This window comes from Lampris incognitus, chromosome 7 (assembly GCF_029633865.1).
Source record: "Lampris incognitus isolate fLamInc1 chromosome 7, fLamInc1.hap2, whole genome shotgun sequence".
Lineage (NCBI taxonomy): Eukaryota > Metazoa > Chordata > Actinopteri > Lampriformes > Lampridae > Lampris > Lampris incognitus.
The window spans coordinates 9,946,200-9,971,396 of record NC_079217.1 but is presented as its reverse complement, the minus strand read 5'-3'; the positions used below and the strand labels follow the sequence as shown (position 1 = coordinate 9,971,396).

The window sequence follows — 25,197 nt, the reverse complement described above, 5'->3', positions numbered from 1 at the left end:
CTGGAGAGTGAGTTTGCTGGAGCCTTGCAGATATTCCCTGATGAGAAAGGAAAATTCCTCCTCTATCCCGATAACTTGTCCATGAGGGAACTTGCCAAAGAAAATCAGTCTCTCAAAAGGGAGCTGCAGACCCTGAAAAGTGTCAGTGCACAAGATGTTATAGCCAAAGCAGCCATCAAATTGAGAGCAGACATTAAAAGTCAAGATGTTCCTCAAACCTGGCCGCCTGAAGTCAAACCAGAAGCAGAATGTCCTACCATTCCAGAGTCGCTCATTATCTTCCTGTGCTCTCTACTCACAGGCTCAAATGATCCTGATCATGCATCCCAGAGAGTGCAGTGCCTTCTGCAGTCATTTGGCTATGACATAGTATATGCAGTGACATGTGGAAATACCAAGCCTTCCAAGCACATTGTTCTGCCATTCAGTGTCAAATCGTTGACAGGAAATGTAGAGTTGATAAACATCCTCAACCGACTTGGTCACAGTGTGTCCTATTCACAGATGGAAGAGATCAACACTGCCCTGTGTCTCCAGAAACTCTCATCATCAGGGAGTGGCATTGCCCTTCCAGCTAACATCCATCCTGGCATATTCACAACTTTAGCCTGGGACAATATCGACCGTCTTGAAGAAACTGTCAGTGGTGAGGGAACATCTCACAGAGTCAATGGGATTGCTGTGCAAGCAAAGCCAGTCAACCCACTTCCTGTCCAACCCATGCCCACTGTTCCCAAAAAAAAGAAGAGAAGCATTGATGGACCCCCACCAATGTTACCAACTTACAATGCTGGACAACGGGTAGGGCCACCACAAAGCAAAAAGTCAGATGCCGATACTGCAGCCAATACTAAGCTTGCCAGAGAGAAAAACCTTCTTTGGGTCCTAGCACGCATGTCACAACAAGAAGAACAGTCAGTCAGCAGCTGGACAGGCTTCAACATCCTGACTCGAGGAGAGATGACGGTCATCCCCGACAATATAGGCTATCTGCCTACCATCAATGCTCCAGCGACACAAATGTCTACTGTCAACGAGGTGCTTAACCAGTCACTGAGCATCATGCAGTGCTTAGGCCTGAGGAAGATTGTCTGTGTCTTTGACCAAGCCCTGTATGCGAAGGCTGTCGAGATCACATGGAAACACCATGACAAGTTCCATGATATCATCGTTAGGCTTGGGGTATTCCACACCATCTGCACACTGCTGGCAATAATAGGAAAGCGTTTCCAAGATGCTGGACTCAAAGACCTCTGCATTGAGTCTGGCATGATTGCAGAAGGCTCAATTGCTGGTGTTATGGATGGCCGCAAGTACAACAGGGCAGTGCGACTACACAAGCTCCTGTATGAGGCTCTCATGCGACTGACCTTGAATGGTTTCCTGTCCTGGTTGGAAGAAACTCACAGGAATGACATGGTTCACCTGAATGAGACACTGAAGACCATTGACAGCCTTGGGAAAGAAGTCTCACAACATGCTTTGAAGGAGGTCCTCGAGAACAGCTCTTGTACACGCATCATGGATCTATTTGAAGTCTACCGTGAGTTCCTTAGAGGTGGAAACGGCAGCCTCTCGAACTTCTGGATATCCTATTTGGACATGGTTGAAATCTTGTTGGGGCTCATCCGAGCATCCAGAGAGGGAGACTGGATGCTACACTTGGCTAGCATTCGAGCAATGATCCCATGGTGCTTTGCTTATGACAGGATGAATTATGCACGCTACCTCCCCTACTACTACGCCCAGATGTCTGAGATCAGGAAACTAGATAGAAAAACAAGAAAAATACTCACCTTAGAGAGGATGCACCACCCAAAATCAGATGTAGATAGATTGTACCTCCCCAGAAACAAGGGCGGCAGGGGTCTAATCCAACTGGAAACTGCCTACAAAATAACATACTTACCTTAACACCAAAAATTACCCCCTTCTCATGATTGCTAGAGAGCATGAAAAACAAAACAAAAAGTACTCCGTAGCTAACCAAGCCGCAATGTTCAGAAGGAGAGCTCAACCTCCCTGAAACACCGCAACATGAAAATGAAGCTCCAACCATCCACGCCTGAAAAGTCAAACAAAAAGCAAAGTGTCACACCCAAGAACAAATGAAACAAAAATGGGATGGGAAACAAATGCACAGGCAATACCCAAAAAGAGTAGGCGAGAAAGATGTAGACCAACATATGACCAACCAATGGCTCAAAATAGCTGGGCTGAAATCGGAAACAGAGGGCTTAATCATCGCTGCCCAAGACCAGGCCATCAAGACCAATTACTACCGCAGCAAAATCCTCAAAGTTGGCACAGACCCAACATGCAGGATATGTGGTCAATTCCAGGAAACCATTGACCATATGGTGGCAGGGTGCCCTGAGCTGGCCAACCCGAATACCTACAAAGACACAACAAGGCCGCCACATACCTGCACTGGAACATCTGCAAAGAATTCAACATCAGCACAAAAGAAAAATGGTACGAGCACCAGCTCCAAACAGTAACAGAAAAAGACGACATCTCAATCTTATGGGACACGCCAATACCGACAGATGGTGAGATAAAGGCCAACAGACCAGACATCGTCATCAAGAACAGAAAAGAAAAAAGCTGCCTACTCATCGACATGCTCATCCCGACTGAAAGGAACACCTCAGTAAAGTAACTGAAAAACTGTCGACATATAAAGACCTTGAAATCCAGACTGAACGAAGGTGGGGAATGAAAACCACAACAATACCAGTATAGTCCATGGGCCAGAGCCCAAAATTTCCTATTTCGGTACACTCAAGGTGGCAAAATTTACTTATAATTTTTGAAAGGATCCATGTCTTTAGATGATATTTTCGTATGATAACCATTCCTGAGTGGCAGCTGTATCACAGTTATCAGCTCATGAAGTTAACCACCCCCTAAAGTAAATTGCATTTTAGACGCTGGTGCATATCCTGGTTTAGCCTCATGGTCAGGACATTTTTCAATGTTCTATAATATTGTCTTTGGTATCATTTTAAAGGGGGCCTTCTTAGCTTTCATTCAAGCCCTGTTGTGGACATTTCTCACAAATATAGAGGTCACTTGAGCTCTTCAACCTGTCAATAACACACATCTTTCTGCAATGTTCGCCTAAACTATATACTTTCTTTTAGCCCTGTGGCATCTAGGAATATCAGGGACACAAAACACAAAAACTGGAATACTCACAGGACTGTAAAGATTCAGAAAATGTATAATATACCCATACTATTTCATTGTGTGAGGTGATTGTGAACCTTAAATTAGAAGGGCATTATTACTAAGAAACTAACTAGACCAAAGCCAGTTAGTCCATGGGTCAGACCAGATATCGATATCACCCAAGGTGACACAACTTCACTGGTGCCATTTTATTTGGTACACTAACAGAAGTAAAATAATACATGATAACCTTTCCAAATGAGCAGCTATTTCATTTTTCTTTCAGGAAACCTGTTTCTGTGCCTCTCACGATTGTGTATTTCCCCAGATTTTTACAAATATAGCATTTCAACACCCCTGGTACTGATTAGCCTAGCTTAAACTCTGGGGACAGTTCTTAGTTGGCCAACAACCAAGGATAACCAGTACTGTGTACTTCCATTCATTGTGCTAAGCTAGGCTAACGTGCAGCCAGATAGCTTTCTACTACACACATATAGAGGAAACTGGTATCTATCTTCTTGTCTCACTCTGGAGAAGATTGTAAGCTAATTTCCCATAATGTTAGCATGTTCTTTTAATGTATATGTTAATATGATTAGTTAAAGTGGCTACGAGGAACTTTCATCTTGTGTTGATTTTAGCGGCCTCATGTGGACAAAATACAGCTGTTGCATAGCAACTAGGTAATGTATCTATTTGTGGCTATGTAAGATAAATAATGGTAATATGACGCTGGTGAAGCAAAGTAAACTTTGTTTTAGTAGTGTTCATACACCTAAGTTACATGTATTTGTTTGTATGTGGCAGGTGAAAACTGACTGGATATGGCCACTGGTGAACAAGCAAGTTTTTACCCAATACCAAAGCGCCCACGGATGGAGTGCATTATCCACTGTTCTGATGATACAGATAAGCTGGTTTCACTACAAAGTGTCGACTCATGGAGAACTCTGCTCAGGGCAGCTCAGATACGAAATCATGCACCAGTTTTGAAACTGGCAAAAGACATTCCTGAGGGACAGATTCCAGCAATCTACTACCACAGAAAGTGTCGCAGTATCTTCACTATGAAGCAAATTCTTGATGGCCTCCTTGCAAAAGAAAAGAAAAGTTGTGTCTCTGCTGAAGAGAAACAATATAAGAGAGTAGCTCGACATGCTCCAAGTACATCTAGGACGTATGATGCAGAGTGCATATTTTGTCAGAAAAACAGCAAATATTCCAAGAGACAGAATACGAGAGAAGTACTGGTGCAGTGTCGAGAACTGCGAGCTGATGCAAAGATCAGGAGTGCAGCCACAAAGAAAAGGGACAGCAGAATCCTTGCCATTGTGAGTAGAGACCTTGTAGCAGCTGAAGGGCACTACCACAGGTCATGCTATAGACTTTACACCAAAGAAGAGGTTTCCAAAGGAGAGGTTGCCAGCAATGAAGATGATGATGCTGCAGCCCAGTATCAAGCTGCTGTGAATAAGGCATACAATGAGCTGTTCCTCTTCATCAGGATGGAGCTTTTTGGCAATCCTCAAGTGATGACAATGACTGATCTCTCTTCTAGACTGGTAGCTTCAATGAACTCCCAAGGCATTGCCCAAGTCAAGGAATCAACCAAGAAGCACATAAGGTGAAACCTGGAGAGTGAGTTTGCTGGAGCCTTGCAGATATTCCCTGATGAGAAAGGAAAATTCCTCCTCTATCCCGATAACTTGTCCATGAGGGAACTTGCCAAAGAAAATCAGTCTCTCAAAAGGGAGCTGCAGACCCTGAAAAGTGTCAGTGCACAAGATGTTATAGCCAAAGCAGCCATCAAATTGAGAGCAGACATTAAAAGTCAAGATGTTCCTCAAACCTGGCCGCCTGAAGTCAAACCAGAAGCAGAATGTCCTACCATTCCAGAGTCGCTCATTATCTTCCTGTGCTCTCTACTCACAGGCTCAAATGATCCTGATCATGCATCCCAGAGAGTGCAGTGCCTTCTGCAGTCATTTGGCTATGACATAGTATATGCAGTGACATGTGGAAATACCAAGCCTTCCAAGCACATTGTTCTGCCATTCAGTGTCAAATCGTTGACAGGAAATGTAGAGTTGATAAACATCCTCAACCGACTTGGTCACAGTGTGTCCTATTCACAGATGGAAGAGATCAACACTGCCCTGTGTCTCCAGAAACTCTCATCATCAGGGAGTGGCATTGCCCTTCCAGCTAACATCCATCCTGGCATATTCACAACTTTAGCCTGGGACAATATCGACCGTCTTGAAGAAACTGTCAGTGGTGAGGGAACATCTCACAGAGTCAATGGGATTGCTGTGCAAGCAAAGCCAGTCAACCCACTTCCTGTCCAACCCATGCCCACTGTTCCCAAAACAAAGAAGAGAAGCATTGATGGACCCCCACCAATGTTACCAACTTACAATGCTGGACAACGGGTAGGGCCACCACAAAGCAAAAAGTCAGATGCCGATACTGCAGCCAATACTAAGCTTGCCAGAGAGAAAAACCTTCTTTGGGTCCTAGCACGCATGTCACAACAAGAAGAACAGTCAGTCAGCAGCTGGACAGGCTTCAACATCCTGACTCGAGGAGAGATGACGGTCATCCCCGACAATATAGGCTATCTGCCTACCATCAATGCTCCAGCGACACAAATGTCTACTGTCAACGAGGTGCTTAACCAGTCACTGAGCATCATGCAGTGCTTAGGCCTGAGGAAGATTGTCTGTGTCTTTGACCAAGCCCTGTATGCGAAGGCTGTCGAGATCACATGGAAACACCATGACAAGTTCCATGATATCATCGTTAGGCTTGGGGTATTCCACACCATCTGCACACTGCTGGCAATAATAGGAAAGCGTTTCCAAGATGCTGGACTCAAAGACCTCTGCATTGAGTCTGGCATGATTGCAGAAGGCTCAATTGCTGGTGTTATGGATGGCCGCAAGTACAACAGGGCAGTGCGACTACACAAGCTCCTGTATGAGGCTCTCATGCGACTGACCTTGAATGGTTTCCTGTCCTGGTTGGAAGAAACTCACAGGAATGACATGGTTCACCTGAATGAGACACTGAAGACCATTGACAGCCTTGGGAAAGAAGTCTCACAACATGCTTTGAAGGAGGTCCTCGAGAACAGCTCTTGTACACGCATCATGGATCTATTTGAAGTCTACCGTGAGTTCCTTAGAGGTGGAAACGGCAGCCTCTCGAACTTCTGGATATCCTATTTGGACATGGTTGAAATCTTGTTGGGGCTCATCCGAGCATCCAGAGAGGGAGACTGGATGCTACACTTGGCTAGCATTCGAGCAATGATCCCATGGTGCTTTGCTTATGACAGGATGAATTATGCACGCTACCTCCCCTACTACTACGCCCAGATGTCTGAGCTGCCCATCACACACCCAGATGTGTACACAGAATTCATGGAAGGAGGCTTCTCAGTCCAACTGGGCTCCACCAATCCCTTTGGCCGAATCCCTGTTGACCAAGCTATAGAAGAAACGGTGAACAAAGACACCCAAACAGCTGGAGGGACAAAGGGATTCAGCTTGAAGCCAGGAGCTGTGACCAAATATTATCTCACAGCTGAGTATAGAAGCATGTACGTCAGACAGCTGAGAGACCTGACAGGTCAAGGCAGGTGCAAATGGTCTCATCCAGATCTACAGAGTCCAAGGATCAAGAGAGATGAAGCAGATGTCCAGTCTCTCATGGACCTTATGGAGAATAACTGGCTCAATCCTATGTCCCCTGATGAGATTGAGCCTCTCCACTGGCAACATGGCTCCACCTGATGTGACCATAGATCTCTTGAGAGCTCTTGAGAAAGGAGAAGAGGCCTACCAAGCATTCCAGCAAACAAGGTTAGATGCAGACCCACCACCTGTGAAATTCCACGACAAGATGACCAAGCAAAGTCTGAAAACATTCTCCAATGTCAGCACAAAACAAGCTCATGGAAAGAAAGCACAGGATGTGGTTCTGAAGGCAGATAGAAACCTTTTCAGTCACATGATCCTGGTGGCTGAAAGCAGGAAGGTGAATCTGAAGGATGTCCTTGCCTACCCATTGGGCCCACTACCATGGGCACTGGCAAATGCTGATGGGTCCTTACGAAAAACAAACAAGGCTGCACTTGCCAGAGAGCTTGAAAAGAATGTATCTCCTGCAGAAGACATCCCAATCCCATCTACTTCCATCATTGATGGGATGAGCCTGGTCCAAAAAATGAATGGCAACAACAAAACCTTTGCACAGGTGGCAGAGTCAGCCTTGACCCAGGTCCTCCATGAGGGAGCACAGAGTGGGAGGATTGATGTTGTTTTTGATGTCTATCACCAGACTTCGATCAAAGATGCTGAACGACTGAACCGGGGTGGAGACATCACTCTCCAGTACAAGAATCTTGCAGGGGGACACCACGTCCAGCAGTGGAGAAAATTTCTGTGCAGTTCCTCCAACAAGACCAGTCTCATCAAGTTTCTGGTGGAAGAGTGGAAACTCCCACGATACAGAGCTATGCTGCATGGCAAGGTGTTGTACATGACCTGTGAGGAAACCTGCTACAAGTTGACAGAAGATGGGTGTGAGGAAGCAGCAGAACTGCACTCCACACATGAAGAAGCTGACACCCGTCTGCTCCTGCATGCATTGCATGCAGCAAATGCGGGCTCAAAGTCAGTTATCATCACAGCTGAGGACACTGATGTCATGGTGCTTTGTCTTGGCTTCCAGAAGGACATCACCTGTCCCATCTACCAGAAGTGTGGGACTCAGAACCGCACACGGTTTGTCGACATCACCAAACTGGCAAGTTCACTTGGAGACAGCATCTGTGACAGCCTAATTGGCTTACATGCCTTCACAGGCTGCGACACTGTCAGTGCATTCGCTGGTCGAGGGAAGCTGAATGCCCTGAAGATAGTGAGAAAGCACACTTCCTGCCAAGAGACTTTTAGTCAACTGGGACAGACATGGAATGTGAGTGATGAGCTGTTCCAGAAAATTGAGCAGTTCACCTGTCGGATGTATGTTGCTAATAGCAGCACTGCTGAGGTGAACAAACTGCGTTACCAGCTCTTCTGCACCAAAAGGGGAGAGGTTGAGTCCAGCCAGCTGCCACCATGTAGAGACTGTCTCTTTATGCATGTTCAATGAGCCAACTATCAGGCAGCAATATGGAAGTGCTGTCTGCAGGCTAACCCTGTGGTGCCAAGCCCTACTGAGTATGGATGGACAGACGATGAAGGCAAGCTGGCCATTTACTGGATGCGCTCCCCACCTGCACCAGATGTGGTCTTGGAAATGCTAACATGCAAGTGTGTGCATTCATGCAAAATGCCAAGCTGCATGTGCCTGTCAAATGGACTTCCATGCACAGACATGTGCAGGTTACAGACCTGCAGTAACCAAAAACAGCAGGATGGTCCAGAACTGGACTTTGAACTTGGGGAGTCAGATGATGAGAGAAACGAGCAGTTTGATGAATGACAGTGTGATGATTCTGATGGTATTACTGTGGTAGTAGTCTATTGATGCACAGGATGTTGATTCTGGACTTGGTTACCCAGAGCTTGATAACAATAATGTAACCATATTCACATATACCCATTACCCTACCCATTACCATTACATATACCCACTAATGATATGGGATTACATGTATCATTGACTAAGTATATGTAAATGTCAATGTTGTTTAAAATATTAAAATAGTTCATTACCTCACTATGGTATTCCTTTTTATCATGTATTTTGATTGTGTATTTAAACAAATGTATAGAGACCAGTTTGTGACCTAACTGGCTTTGGTCTAGTTCTCATTTAAGGCTCACAATCACCTCACACAATGAAATAGTATGGGTATATTATACATTTTCTGAATCTTTACAGTCCTGTGAGTATTCCAGTTTTTGTGTTTTGTGTCCCTGATATTCCTAGATGCCACAGGGCTAAAAGAAAGTATATAGTTTAAGCGAAAATAGCAGAAAGATGTGTGTTATTGACGGGTTGAAGAGCTCAAGTGACCTCTATATTTGTGAGAAATATCCACAACAGGGCTTGAATGAAAGCTAAGAAGGTCCCCTTTAAAATGATACCAAAGACAATATTATAGAACATTGAAAAATGTCCTGACCATGAGGCTAAACCAGGATATGCACCAGCGTCTAAAATGCAATTTAGTTTAGCGGGTGGTTAACTTCATGAGCTGATAACTGTGATACAGCTGCCACTCAGGAATGGTTATCATACCAAAATATCATCTACAGACATGGATCCTTTCAAAAATTATAAGTAAGTTTTGCCACCTTGAGTGTACCGAAATATCGTCTGGCCCATGGACTAGTAGTGATAGGAGCCCTGGGAATTGTAAAAAAAACAAAAAAACAAACAAAGGATGGAGAAATACACCCAACGGATCCCGCCGGGTAACATCAGAATACAAGAACTACAGAAGACTGCACTTGGAACATCTCATATACTAAGAAAGGCCCCATCCATCAAATATACTTCTACCTCATCCTAATCCTAAACCCGAGGAATGGGCCCGCGCGCTTATTCTGCTGTATTATGGAATGAAGTTAAAGGAAATTTGTATAATAATGATAATAATAAACTTTATTTACTACTATATTGCACCTTTCTGAACAGCATTACAAAGTACTTTACACAACAGGATAAAATAATACTCATAGCCAAGATAAAACAACAAAATAAATACAATAAAAATATAGGACATACGTACCTCTTGTAGCTATCAGTGTTCAGGTGGCTTGCCGCTCCACTGCAAAGCAAAATCCTCAGCCCTCATCCCTGTCAATGGCTTCCCGTCGTAAGACTGAGAGGGGCCGTGCTCAGAAATGGAAGTCTTCCTCGTCCCGAGTCGGCACACTCTAAAAAGCCCAACTCCAGAATTGTTACTCTAACATTTTTTTCAAAGTTGAGCGAGCAAATATTTTTGAAAAACGCTGAGCTATCGGAAAATTTCAAGTTTACAATAAGCAGTTCAATCCACTGGAAGTTTTAAGTTGAGAAACCTTTGAATAGTGGTTTGGGCATCTACTGTGGTAACTAAGGCCACTGCACGTGGGCAGACATTAGTTAATAAAGCTTAGGAGTAGTGATGCCATGTCACATTAAAAATATTAATAAAAATATTAATAAAAATATATCACATAAAAATATTCACATACTACAATACTAATGTGTAGGGGTGTATACTCTGGTGCACAAGGTGTGTTTTTTTTTTGTTTTTTTTTTTCTGGAGAAATTTTGCCAACCAAAAATGCCGATCCTGCATTCAGGGTATATTAATTTTCTTTTTGTTTATTTTCATTACTGCTATATAGTGGAGTGCCATACCATATAGGTATGCTAAAAATGAAGATTTTAAGGATCTATATTGACCCTCTGCTGTCTGAAATTTAAAGACCATATAAAGAAGTTATATTGGTTTACAGCAAATGTTTAACATTTGTTTTTATTAAACATTCTATGTTTGGAGACTGTTTTTGTTGTCTTTTAGTTTTGACTTTTCCATAACAAAACAGTGTAAATGTTTAACTGGTTTGAATTTAAGGCAACGCTGCACATAATTTTTGAGTTTACTCAACTAACGGGCAGTGAAGTTGAACTAACAAAACATTTTTAAGTTAAAAGTAAGGTTCTCTCAACAACAAAAAATATGCAGTGCTGTTTATGTGTTTTAATCTATAAGAACACACAGTCTCCAGTTTGTCCGATGTAATAATTTAAGTATCCTTAAGTACATGAGTAGATAGATAGTAATGGTAAGATAGCACTTTGAGGGAACTTAACCTAAGTTGACACAATGCATTAGCCTTTAGTTGAGTAAGCTCAAAGAAGCTTTGCAGCTGGCTGCTTTACTTTTTTAAGTTTTCTCAACTTTTCTTTTCTTACAGTGTGCAAGGAATCCCTCTCGCAGGTCTGCCGTCACCGCCTCGTCACAACACTTGCCAGCCAGCGACATTCACACAGATTCTTCTCTCTCCAGCCCTGAGAACCCACAGTCGTCAGCTCCTCATCCTCTCTTCTCTCCAACCACATCAGAAGTGGGGATTTCCATAATCAGGATAAACAGTTTCTGTAACGCAGCTAGACACTGCTTTCCTGGAGCCACGATTCCTGTCATCCTGGCTATAGGGGTGGCTTAGCTTGTTACCATCTTCTACCAACCGAGTGATATTGCATGTGGAGACGAACGATACAGCTTGTCTGCAGCCTGAACTAACCAAAAAAATAACAACAACCTTTTTAACTTTTAAATTCTTCTGGAAAATCTGTTTTGTTTTTTTTCCCCACCAGTTCACAGCGGCGTGTGGAGCTTCAGCAGAATCCTCAGCCTCCACACTTTAACCATTTTGATTTGTTCCGAGAGCACTTTTCCTTTTTTTTTCTTTTTTTTTAGAGGAGACTGTATCCACCCCCAACAAGCTGGGTAGCTGCATGTTAGTGGCCCTGTATTCATGAATGACTGTTTACACTCCACACAGTCCCCAGATAAAAAATACCTTTGTTACATAAAACATGCCTCCAGTTCATTATCACCTGTTGCCCTGTGTAAACCAGCTCTTCTAAAGGTGATCCCATGGCTCTTACAATATTCCTGTTAGGGTTAGGCCACGATTTATTACCCACTACCCTTTGCATTACGTGTCTTCAACTGTCAGGCCTGATAATTTTGATTACAGTCTGCTTGTAGTGATTCCGGTCCAACTACGCCCCTTGTTCCAATTGTTTTTGCTCCTTTAAATGCCCATCCATCCATCCATTATCTTACCCGCTTATCCTGCTCTCAGGGTCACGGGGATGCTGGAGCCTATTCCAGCAGCCATTCAATGTCAAATAAGTCTTTTATTCTCAGTGATTTTATTACCTCCCTCAGCCTTGACTTTTTGTTTCTTACTGAGATCTGGCTTAGCTGGGGAGTGTGCCCCTCTAGTGGAGTGCTGCCCATGACCCACAGGTGTATACCTATTATACCCCCAGTTATAGTAGGGCTTTTAAGAACCATTACACTTGTATTCCTTTTACTTTTGGTTCTTTTACCAGTTTTGAACTCTTACCACCCCCTTTTTCCCCCTCCCTAATTGTATTTTTGGCCAGTGTCGTGGCAATTATTCAATTCCACTCTGACATTAAATGAGAAACGAGACAAAAATCTCTTACAGTATTGTCACACGATTCTAATATATGTTCAATGGACAGACACATTCAAACCCTGTATCCCTGCTTATACTTACTCAACCAATCATTTCACAGCACTTAATTATGCAAGGTGTACAACATCTGACAATTCATTGCTGGTTGGTTGAATAACTACAAACAGGTACCTATTCAGGGTTGCAAAGAAAATCTGCAGGATAGGGGTTTCTTGAGGACTGGGTTGGGAAGCACTGATCTAAGCGTCTCGCCGTGGTCGTGACGGCAGCTGTAGAGATGTTCATGTGACGTTCTAACACAGTACAGTGACTTGATCTCCTCCTGAGCTGCATATATACCATACAAGGGGCTCAATATGCCAAATGTGTGCTGAGCAGTTGATAAGGCACGTTTAGCTTTGTGATGGAGTGATGATAATTCTGATGCAGACACCTGTCTGATTAAGGGTACCAGAAATGCAAAGTAATACCAACCGTGGGCTTCTTCCAGGAAACAGCTATAAGCCTGATCACCACGAATCAGATAGATCTTTTCAGGCAGTATAGGCTGCTTACTGAACGTTATCTTTACTGTCTTATTACAATGAATAGTGTTTGCGGTAATTTCATAACTGGGGTCCTGTACACACAAAGAAACATCAGGCAGGGCCTGCACATGCAGAGTAGGCCAAGTAAATGAACAGCTGTGAGCTAAAGACTTAGTTGATATAGGCCTAGAGCAATTCTACACAGTAAAACCTAAAAATGCCAATTGTATTTGCAAATTCCATGGGGCTGAATACACCCCAGCTACAATACGATAAGTGTATTCTGATTCAGTCATAGGCTTACATTCCCTATTGCAGCTACCAGGCACGGCCAGGAACTCCACACGATATCGAAGCATTGCATTTGCCGTTGTTTCAAATGTGGATACCTTCCATTATACTGCATAGTTCAACTCACACGGCATGTAACCTTTATTGAACTCAGACAAGGCAAATGAGATGTACCTCACTATCGGGTAGACCATTGTGAATAAGCCCTGAGAACATACTGAGGAGGTGTCACATACGTTAATACTGAACACCCTAAAGTCCACTGCAGACAACGGTACAGGAACTACCCTACAGTACAGTACAGTAATGTACATGTGCACAGACTAGCGGGAACCGTTACCGTTTAGCTGACAATTATCGGATCACACTTGTTCGGCTTTGGAAGGTCGTAGTGTCAGTGTGCCTACTTCGTTGGTTGTGTGCCTCACGTCAGATGAAAATTAGAAATCAGATGGAAAATAGTATAAAATGTCAAAACGAAAACAAATAGACTTGACAACGTTTGGTTTTACTAAAAGGTCAAACAACGAGGAAAATGTAAAAGAAATTGAGAAAGTGGAGGAACAGATAACGAGCAAGGGAAGTTGTCCAGCTAGCTAATGCTAGCATAGCCAGTACTGCTAGCCTAGCTACAACGGCGGAGTCCGGGGCAGGAGCAGCACATCGACCCTTGACACCAGCAACAGCTGTCCCACCACCAGCAACATCTGTCCCACCACCAGCAACATCTGTCCCTCCACCAGCAGCATCTGTCCCACCACCAGCAACATCTGTCCCTCCACCAGCAGCATCTGGCCCACCTGAGACTGTGCCATCTAACGCTACCTCAGACCTTCCAAAAGTGTGGAGTGCAAGCCAAAGCAAGGAGTGGCAGGAGCAGTAACCATTGATTTTTTTTCAGTGAGGGTTGCATCGGATGTTTAACATGTAAAGAGGCAAAAATACTACTTGGACCAGAGGGAGGGGTTCAGTTATCCAGGGAGTGAGGAAAAGGAAGTGTACATAGTGACGGCGCAAAAGTTACGCGCAACAAAATATATAAACACAAGGACAGTGTTGCGCACAAACAAGCCGACGAAATGGCCAAACAGAGAAAAAGGGACGTGATGCCTAACATTATTATTGAGGCTAGTGCACACCACTTTGATGAGACAGGAGAAGCAGCATTCAGAACCGCTTACTGTTTTACAAAAGAACGAATGTCATTCATGAAGATGGGCCCCTTAATAGAACTGCAAGAGCAAAACGGGTCTAAAAAGGGAGACGTACATAGATCAGACCACTCGTGTGCCGAGATTACAACCCACTTAGCCAGAGAAATGAAACGTACAGTAATATCCAATCTGAAAAAAGCAAACTCGCCGATTAGCATCTGGTGAAAGCTCAGTGTATAGGATCCCTTACCTCATCATCTACCTGAGGTCTGACATCAGTGGCAATGGTGATTTAGAAAACACCTTCTTGGACTTGGTTGAGGTAAAACAGGGCATGGATGCTGCATCAATCTATTCCTCTTTGAGAGAAGGTCTACATGATGCTGGTGTTATCTGGTACCCGTGGAGACAGAATATGATCTCTGTTTCAAACAGATAAAAGTAGAGAGACAGGAGACGTTAGTGTTTGCGTCAATCAGGCTGTTCTCTGTCTTTATTAAACATTTTTGTTTAATAAATATTGTAGCGAATTGGGGGGACAATGCAACCACAGGAACTGCCGTGGCCGGGACGCGAACCCGTATCGCCCGCACCGCAGGAGACATCGCTAACCGCTAGACTAAAGGCTTAGACCAGCGGTCGGGAACCTATGGCTCGCGAGCCATATATGGCTCTTCCGGTGACGGCATATGGCTCCCAGACAATTTTGAGTTGAAAATTATTTTTTTTTCAAAAAAATCAGTTTGGAACTGATTTTAAAATACTTGTGATATTTCTTAATAATACTGTGTCATTTTAAAGTAAACAGAAATTAGTTTTGAAGATAAATTTCACGGGTCACGGGTCACCCGTGGGTCGGGTCGGGAACCAATGGCTCGCGAGCATGTCCGGGTCATTGTAAAGGTGAAGAAATCAATTTTATCAGATAGCCAACTAGTTTATCCGCTTCAACCCTTGTAACGGAAAAGATGGCGAAAAGAAAAAAAGACGATGATTACCGTGCATTCCAGGCTGCGTGCACAGAGGAATTTGCATTTGTGGAGAGAGCAGGATCTGCGGTATGTCTAATATGCAATGATAAAATTGCATCGATGAAACGGTCAAATATAAAGCGGCACTTCGATACGCACCATGCTTCATTTGCATGGAAATATCCAGCGGGGGACAGCAGGAAAAGGGCATGCGAGGAGCTACAGCGGAGAGTGCAGACGAGTCAGCAGCAACTACGTGTGTGGACCAAGCAAGGTGACGGGAATTCTGCTAGCTTTGCGGGGGCTTTGGCAATAGTAAGGAATGGAAAGTCATTCACAGATGGCGAGTATGTGTGGGGTACTTGGGATTTAGTAGCCCCCCATCTATTTTTTATTTTATATACTTACCTTCATTGACCACTCACTACTAGTAAAGAGGAGAATTGTCTGCTGTGTTGTTGTGATAGCCGGTTCTCGCCACAGGAGGGCACTGCAGGTTAATTGCTTCTAGCCTGTGTGACGTAGTGCTGGCTCCCGCGGTGCACTCTGGGGCATTCGGGTAGAGTCGTCAGATGAGTGTTGCCGTTCGTATAGTTAGCCATGCTCTGAAAACGTGTCCTCTGTAATGTCTATTTGACAGATGGAGTAAAACAACAAAAACACCAGCCCTTGTAAGTGTCATTCTTATCAAGTGTGCTACAAATATTGGTGCCGAAACCCGGGATCAGCGCCATTGCCACCATTGTCAGGAGAAGAAGTGGGGAGCGGAGTGAGAACACGTGACCAACAATGGAACTGGAGCTTGAGCAACTGCAAGACAGGCTGAGTGAGACCCTCCTGCAGTTAGGGCTGGACCAGTTAAAAGAGCTGTGTGTTATTGCTAAAGTCCCCACTGAAAACCAGACAAAGAGGCATGCGCTGATCAGACTTATTAGTGAAACTGTGGATGAAGCAATTGAGAAGGAGGATGAAGAGGTAGCACGTCAGTTTCTGTCCAGACTAGTGGACCTTTCTAGTGAAATGAAGCAGAGAGGGGCGGAGTCACATACTGGTGCAGGTGCAGACAGTACTAACAAGGATGCTGCTGAATTGGCAAGCTTACATGAACAATATCAGGCCTTACAGTCCAGCTTTACTGCATCCACAAAAGCGCTTGAGGAAGAGATATCACGCCTCAGTGAAAAACTAAGTCTTAAAGAACCCAGTAGACCTAGTCAACCTTCAAACCCAATCCCGTCAGTAATCCAACCCCCTTAAGTGACCATACGCAGAGACTTTAAGATAAATGGCCAAATAGGAGAACGGGGGCAGATAGACAAGTTGTCTTATATAAATCTTACGCATCAGATTGATATGGGGGTGAGAAAAGGCCACAGCGAGTTGGAGATAATAGAGGCTGTAATCCGAGCCATCAGCCCTGGGCTGACTCTCCGTGACTTGTTAGAGATCAAAACTGAACTCACCCTCCCTCAGCTGAGGACCATTCTGAAAGGCCATTTCAAAGAGGATAGCTCTGTGGACCTATATCACCGACTAATCAACATCACACAGGACAGTCAGGAGTCACCACAGAACTTCCTGTTCCGAGCCATAGCATGTAAAGAGAGACTCTTAGCAGCAGCGAGAGAGCCTGGCTCTGATGAACAATACAGCCCTGAACTGATACAGAAGAAGTTCCTAAGAGCTGTGGGAACTGGGCTAGTGAATGACCAGGTAAAATATCAGCTCAAGAGCTATCTCGATGATCAAGCAACTACTGATGATGTTCTCATTGTTAAGATGATAGAGGCCGCAAGTTTTGAGTCAGAGAGACAGCGGAAATTCAAGAAGAGCTCCCACAGTAAGGAAACCAGAGTGCGGGAAGTGCGAGCTGAGGCACATCAGTATCTAGGAGCGGAAGCTGCAGTGGTCGGGGGTCAGGAGTCGTCGCCATCAACATCCGCGAGTGTGAAAGCCCTTAAGACACAGGCAGGGAACCAAAAGGAGTCTGCGTTCTACGAGATAATCCAACAGCTGAAAGGAGAAATGGAACAGATGAGAAAAGCCATGAACCACTCCTCTGGCCAAAGACCTTCTCGTCAGCAGCAGCCTGTGAGGAAGCGCGGATGCAAAGCCTGTCAAGACAGTGAAAGGGGCGACCAGTGCAACCACTGTTTCAAATGCGGACAGAGTGGCCATCTTTCAAGAGGGTGTAGAGCTCAGAGGCCTGAAAAATCGGAGCAGGTAGACACATCTAGCTGTACTGTCACCAGCAAGCTCATCGACGACAGTATTCAGCTACTAGAAGCCAGAGTGTCTGCCCGACAGCGAGACAAGGCAGGGCGGGAACAGCAAGCACCCACAGTGAGTCATATCTCCTCAAAACGCCAGTCACAGCTGCTGAACCTAATTGGAAAGAAATACATGATAAACTGTTACATTGATGGTGTAGCCACACAGGCATTGTGGGATACCGGGTCGCAGGTCTGCCTAATCAGTGAAGAATGGAGGAGAAAACATCTCCCACACACCAAGGTGAGAAGCACAGAAGAGATCCTTGGCCCTGGCACCCTTACTGGTAAAGCAGCAAACCAGACAACCATTCCTTTCTCTGGATGGGTGGAAGTGACTGTCCAGTTAGCACCGAATAGCACCACTCAGACCCCACCAATGGAACTCACTGTGCCAATACTAGTAACCACACACCAGGGCACCGCAGAAGAACCGATCATCGGTTACAATGTAATTGCACACCTGTTAGAGTCTGGAGCTGGACAGCCATCAAGTGTAATCACAAAGGCACTAAGCATTGCGTTCGCGGTTGACTACAAGAAGGCTGAAGTCCTCGTGAAGCTGATAAAGAGCCGAGATGATATGGAAGGTGAGGGGATGGTTAAAGTGGGCCGAGAAAGCATGACTATTCCGGCGGGCCAGACAAAGACTGTTAAGTGTGGTGTTAGAGCAGGGCCCCTCCAAGCAGACCAGAACGTCCTCTTTGAGCCTAATGTGAACCCAAAGTGGCCAGAGGGCCTGAAGGTGGATGAAAACATTGTATGTTTACAGAAGGGAACCTGGTCACGCATCGCTGTCCCAGTGACTAATGTCACAGCTCATGACATCACACTGCCGCCACGGACTCCCCTGGGGCAGACCCAAAGAACTAAAGCCATCTACCCTGCCGCCGTGAAGCCGTTGGATGTGGATGGGACTAGTACAGTGAACCCAGTCATCCCAGGGACCTCCACAACAGGTACAGAACGAAGACCTGTGATTAGAGACACAACAAAGCTGAAAGGGCCAGGTGATGTCAAGACGGAACACCAGGAGGAAGATCTATGGGACCCGCCTGTCCCTCTGAACCACCTGACACCTGAACAACAACTGCAGGTGAGAGAGCTACTGCGGGAGGAGAGTAGTGTGTTCGCACGCGATGACCATGATGTGGGGACTATTCCATCACTCCAGCTCAAGATCCGCCTGAGTGACACCACACCGGTGAAGCGGACATACACATCAGTCCCAAAGCCTCTTCATAAAGAAGTGAAGGAATACCTCGAGGATTTACTGAACAGAGGCTGGATAACTAAGTCAAAATCACCCTACTCAAGCCCAATCGTGTGTGTGCGGAAAAAGGATGGGAGCCTCCGCCTCTGCTGTGACTACCGTGAGTTGAACAAGAGGTCCATCCCAGACCGCCATCCAATACCACGCATCCAGGATATGCTCGACAGCCTGAAGGGGAGTGCCTGGTTTTCTGTCTTGGATCAGGGCAAGGCATATCACCAGGGGTTTCTTGAGGAGTCCAGCCGCCCACTGACTGCATTCATCACCCCGTGGGGATTATATGAATGGGTGAGAATTCCCTTCGGACTGTCCTCAGCACCAGCAGAGTTCCAGAGGTCCATGGAGGAATGTTTGATTGGGCTGAGGGACGACATTTGTCAGCCGTATTTAGATGACAACCTGGTCCACTCAACCACATTCGACGAACACCTCCAGCACCTGAGAAGAGTACTGCACCACTACAGAAGCCATGGAATCAAGCTGACGGCAAGAAAATGTGAACTCTTCAAAAACCAAGTAAGGTTCCTGGGAAGGCTTGTGACCAAGGATGGATACACAATGGACCCCGCTGATGTGGCCCCGGTCCAGGCACTGAAGGAGAGAGAACCTACGACCATCGGAGAGCTCAGGAAGATGCTGGGATTCATCTCGTATTACCGGCCCTACATACCTAACTTCTCCCGAATCGCAAGGCCTCTCTATGACCTCCTCACCCCAGAGAAGACAGCAGCGGGGAAGCTCAAACAAAAGAGAAAGGACAAGGGGAGGAAGGGCTCCCGAGACCATCTGCCCTCCCCCCACCCAGTTAAGTGGACAGCTGAACACCAACAGGTCCTCTGTCAGTTGATTGAATTCCTCATCCAGCCACCAGTGTTGGGCTACCCAGACTTTGAACAGCCCTTTATCCTTCACTGCGACGCGTCACGAGAGGGCCTCGGGGCAGTATTGTATCAAAGACAGTCACAGGGTGGGCTGGCAGTCATCGCGTACGGGTCTAGGACACTGACAACTCCTGAGAAGAACTACCATCTCCACTCAGGGAAGTTGGAGTTCCTCGCGATGAAATGGGCCATATGTGAGAGATTTAGAGATTACCTCTACCACGCTCCATCATTCACTGTCTACACAGACAATAATCCCCTCACCTATGTGCTCATGACAGCCAAACTGAATGCGACCACCCACAGGTGGGTAGCAGAGTTAGCCGATTTCCAGTTCTCTATCAAGTACCGGCCTGGACGAGCCAATGGGGACGCAGATGGCCTCTCACGCATGCCGATGGAGCAGTACATGCAGACCTGTTCACAAGAAGTACACCCCGAGGTCATGAACAGTGTGACCCAGGCGCTGTCAGTACAGCTGGAGAGAGCTGAGCCTTGGATGTGTCCGGTAACCATAGCCACAGCACTAGCCGAGTTTGAGAAGGAACATACATCACCTGTGGCAGAGATACCCAGTCAGACGGTGAGAGACGCCCAGAGGGAGGATGCTGTCATTGGTGAGGTGCTGAAGTACATAACCTCCAATCAGTGGCCTCGGGGAAAAACACAGTGTGCGAGCAGGGGTCTTGCGACACTCATGAGAGAGAAGCATCGGCTGTGCCTTGATGATGATGGCATCCTGCGCCGGAAAACAGCTACCCGAACTCAGCTAGTCCTGCCGAAAAAGTTCCATGAGCTGGTGTATAAAGAACTGCACAGAGACCTGGGCCATCTAGGCGTGGAGAGGGTGTTGCACCTGTTGAGGGACCGTTTCTATTGGCCTCACATGCAGAAAGATGTGGAACATTACATCACACAGGTGTGTAGCTGCCTGAAGACCAAGCGCCCCAACAAACCAACCAGAGCCCCTCTCACCAACATCGTGACCACACACCCATTTGAGATGGTCTCCATTGACTTCTTACACTTAGAGAAGTGTAAGGGAGGGTACGAGTATATACTGGTGGTTATGGACCACTTTACCCGTTTTGTTCAAGCCTATGCATGCAGAAACAAAGCTGCCAAGACCGCCGCAGAGAAGGTATTCGGGGACTTTGTGCTGAGATTTGGTTTCCCGGCGACGCTGCACCATGACCAAGGGAAGGAGTTTGACAATAAGCTCTTCGCCAAGCTGCAGGAGTACAGTGGAGTCAGGGGTTCTCACACAACACCGTATCACCCGCAAGGAAATGGTCAGGTCGAGCGTTTCAACAGAACGGTTCTGGCGATGCTGAGAAACCTGCCAGCGGTTGCGAAAACGGATTGGAAAGCGTCACTCCCAAAGGTGATACATGCATACAACTGCACCCGAAATGAAGCGACCGGATTTGCACCTTACTATCTGTTGTTCGGCAGAAATCCAAGACTTCCCATTGACCTGATGTTTGGCCTTAGAGCAAAGGACCAGGCACTATCCCATCAAGAATATGCAGAGAAGTGGAAGGCCCGCATGAATGACGCCTATCGCCTAGCATCAGAGACAGCACGGAAGGAGGGGGCCAGAAACAAAACACTATACGACAAAAAGGCCCACGGGACAGAGCTGTATCCCGGATGCAGGGTTCTCATCCGCAACCTGAACGAGAAAGGAGGACCGGGGAAATTAAGACCATTCTGGGAGGACCAGGTGCATGTAGTAACACAGAGGAAGCACGCCGACAGCCCTGTGTATGAGCTGAAGCCGGAGAATGGAAAAGGACGAACCAGAATCATGCATAGGAACCTTCTTCTGCCATGCGACTTCCTGCCGGTGGAACCAAGAGAAGAGGACTTACCTGTGAAACCTAGACGGGAGAGAAAGAAGACAGACAGACAAATGCAGTGGAACCAGGAACAGGACAGTGACTCAGATGATGAGGATAACTGGAGATGCATCGTGGGACGACCAACAGTCAGAGCCAGTGAGCGGATCCAGAGTCAGCTGAGCCCAGACGCCTTGGAGTTCTATCCGGAGGAAAGAGACGGTCAAGATGAAGAGGATTTTGCGGAGCAGCCTGCAACAATAGAGGACAATGGGACAGTGTCAGAGAATGGCGAGACATCTGGAGCTGAAGAAGAGGATGAGCCCGATGACGACAAGAGCCCGGAAGATGCCTTGCAGCCTCCACCAGAAGATGCCTTGCAGCCTCCTCCAGGGGAAGCTGTGCAGCCTGCCAGAGAAAAAGCATATCCTTTGAGAAATAGAAAACCTACACCAGTGTTTACTTATCACAGACTAGGGCAGCCTAGTGTGTCTGGTAGATAAGCAAATCAGACAAGTTAGTATAAATAAATAAATGAAAAAAAAAATATTTTTTTAAAAAAAAAAACCAAAAAAAAACTTTCGACATGTTACAATTGTTATAGCTATGTGATTTGAGTTGTCCTGTGATCACCAGACATAGAGTTACTGTAGCATTGATGTTTTAGAACACCCCTGTTTCCACCAGGGATATTACTATTACAAAGTTATTTGCTTTTAGTCAGATACTATAGCTCCCCGGCCTCAAGACGGACGAAGCAGTGGATTCAAGTGCACATTATTTACTGCAAACATATACCATTAATAGGAGATGTGTGTTATATGTTATGACTGATTACAGTACAGTATCCAGATTGACTCCTGCTTAGTAATAACCTATCTTTTCAATGAAAAGTTATGCAATGTGGACTGGTAGATTTGTTATGTCGGGACGCCATTATCTTTTTGAGGGGAGAGTGTGGGGTACTTGGGATTTAGTAGCCCCCCATCTATTTTTTATTTTATATACTTACCTTCATTGACCACTCACTACTAGTAAAGAGGAGAATTGTCTGCTGTGTTGTTGTGATAGCCGGTTCTCGCCACAGGAGGGCACTGCAGGTTAATTGCTTCTAGCCTGTGTGACGTAGTGCTGGCTCCCGCGGTGCACTCTGGGGCATTCGGGTAGAGTCGTCAGATGAGTGTTGCCGTTCGTATAGTTAGCCATGCTCTGAAAACGTGTCCTCTGTAATGTCTATTTGACAGATGGAGTAAAACAACAAAAACACCAGCCCTTGTAAGTGTCATTCTTATCAAGTGTGCTACATATGCCAAAACATTCATGCTTGATGTGGCCAATGAACTGTTTGATGACTTCCCAAATAAAGACAAGATAATCAAACGAATAAAAGACATGCCCCTGTCAGCAAGAACTGTGCACGATCGTAGCATCATGATGGCAAATCAAGTCGAGGAAACACAAATTAAGGACATAAACGCCGGGACATACTTTTCTCTCGCGTTAGATGAGTCAACAGACGTTAGCCATCTATCTCAGTGCAGTATCATTGCCAGGTATGCTGCAGGTGACACACTGCGTGAGGAAAGCTTGGCTGTTTGCCAATGAAAGGGACAACAAGAGGAGAGGATTTATTCATGTCTTTCATGGAGTTTGCTAAAGAAAAAAAACTACCGATGGATAAACTTATTTCTGTCTGTACTGATGGTGCACCCTGTATGTTGGGGAAGAACAAAGGATTTGTAGCGCTTCTCCGTGAACAGGAAAAGAGAGCCATCCTAAGTTTTCATTGCATCCTGCACCAGGAGGCGCTTTGCGCTCAGACGTGTGGCCAGGAGCTTGGCGAGGTGATGTCTCTGGTCATTCGAGTGGTCAACTTTATTGTTGCCCGAGCTTTAAATGATCGCCAGTTTAAAGCTCTGTTAGAAGAAGTTGGGAATCATTATCCCGGTCTGCTTTTACACAGCAACGTGCGTTGGTTGTCAAGGGGGAAGGTGCTCAGCCGTTTTGCAGCTTGCCTGAGTGAAATCCGGACTTTTCTTGAAATGAAAGGCGTCAAGCATCCTGAGCTAGACAACACTGACTGGCTCCTGCAGTTTCACTATCTCGTGGACATAACTGGCCATCTGAACCAGCTCAATGTGAAAATGCAAGGTATTGGAAATACAATCTCATCCCTTCAACAAGCAGTGTTTGCATTTGAAAGCAAGCTGGAAGTCTTTCTCAGGGACATTGAAACAGGTCGTCTTCTGCACTTTGAAAGACTGCAACAATTTAGAGATGCATGCTTAGCAAGTGACTCCACTCAACATCTGGATCTCCAGCAGCTAGCTGGCTTTACGTTCAATCTCCTGCAGTCATTCAAAGCACGTTTTGGAGAATTTCGTGCGCGCACTGGTCTTTTCAAGTTCATCACTCATCCACATGAGTGTGCAGTGGACAAAATCGACCTGACATGCATCCCCGGGGTCTCTATCGGAGACTTTGAGCTGGAAGTTGCTGACCTGAAGGCATCAGACATGTGGATGAGTAAGTTCAAGTCACTTAATGGAGAGTTGGAAAGTCTTGCGCGACAGCGAGCAGAGCTGGCGAGGGAACACAAGTGGACAGAAATTAAAAATCTTCGACCTGAAGACCAGCTGATTCTTAAAACTTGGAACGAGCTTCCTGTGACATACCACACAATGCAGCGTGTGAGTATTGCCGTATTGACCATGTTTGGCTCTACATATGCATGTGAACAGTCTTTCTCGCATATGAGGAACATTAAGACCAACCTACGCTCACGTTTAACTGATGGAAGCCTCAACGCCTGCATGAAGCTCAACCTCACCACGTATGAACCAGACTACAAGGCCATCAGCAAAACCATGCAGCACCAGAAGTCGCATTAAAAGTAAGACATATTTAATTTATTATACGTTAAAAATACTATATGGCTCTCAATGAAATATATTTAGAAATATTTGGCTTTTATGGCTCTCCCAGTCAAAAAGGTTCCCGACCCCTGGCTTAGACCCACCAGCCAGCGTGTCTTCTTATCCATGGACGTTACACTACCCCCCTCCTTCGGGAAGCGCGTCCCCGCGCTTAAGCATATCAGCTCCTTCACGCCTCAGAGCGCATGCGCTTCCGATGGCCTTACGGTCGCTCCATCCCACTTCTGACACCAATGTAGCGAATTGGGGGGGACAACGCAACCACAGGAACTGCCGCGGCCGGGACGCGAACCCGTATCGCCCGCACCGCAGGAGACATCGCTAACCGCTAGACTAAAGGGTCGCTATAATATAAACAACCATTTATAATTATAATGGAACCAGCCTACTGATTTAAAACAACACCAAAACACAATAATAGAAGAATTGCAGGTACGTAACCACAGGCAAATGCTTTAAATTCACATACTCAGTTCAGACATATAGTACCACCACAAATCACCCTCATGAACGTGGCTATTGTGAATCAGTCAAGTGTAAATAAAGGTTACTGAACTGAATCTGATGACATGTAAGCTAATAAAAATTCAAACAACTTCGTTTTTTGAACATTTATACATTACGTTTCCCAGGTGTATGTAACAAAACTTATTTTCGACTGTTTTCTCAAAATAAAAGGTGTCAAGGAGCC

At 45.6% G+C, this 25,197-nt stretch overlaps 1 long non-coding RNA gene across 2 annotated transcripts in view; it reads right to left on the bottom strand.

Annotated features, from left to right (window-relative positions):
• The window catches only part of LOC130115949 (uncharacterized), a 65,023-nt gene extending 53,491 nt beyond the window's left edge, over nt 1-11,532 (bottom strand). For both annotated transcript variants that reach the window (XR_008810527.1, XR_008810528.1), the window contains exons 1-2: nt 11,101-11,532; nt 9,926-10,073 (exon numbers count right to left, since the gene is read on the bottom strand). This is a non-coding gene — a long non-coding RNA (uncharacterized LOC130115949). The remainder of the gene's footprint in view (nt 1-9,925; nt 10,074-11,100) is intronic.
• Nucleotides 11,533-25,197: the final 13,665 nt, after the last annotated feature.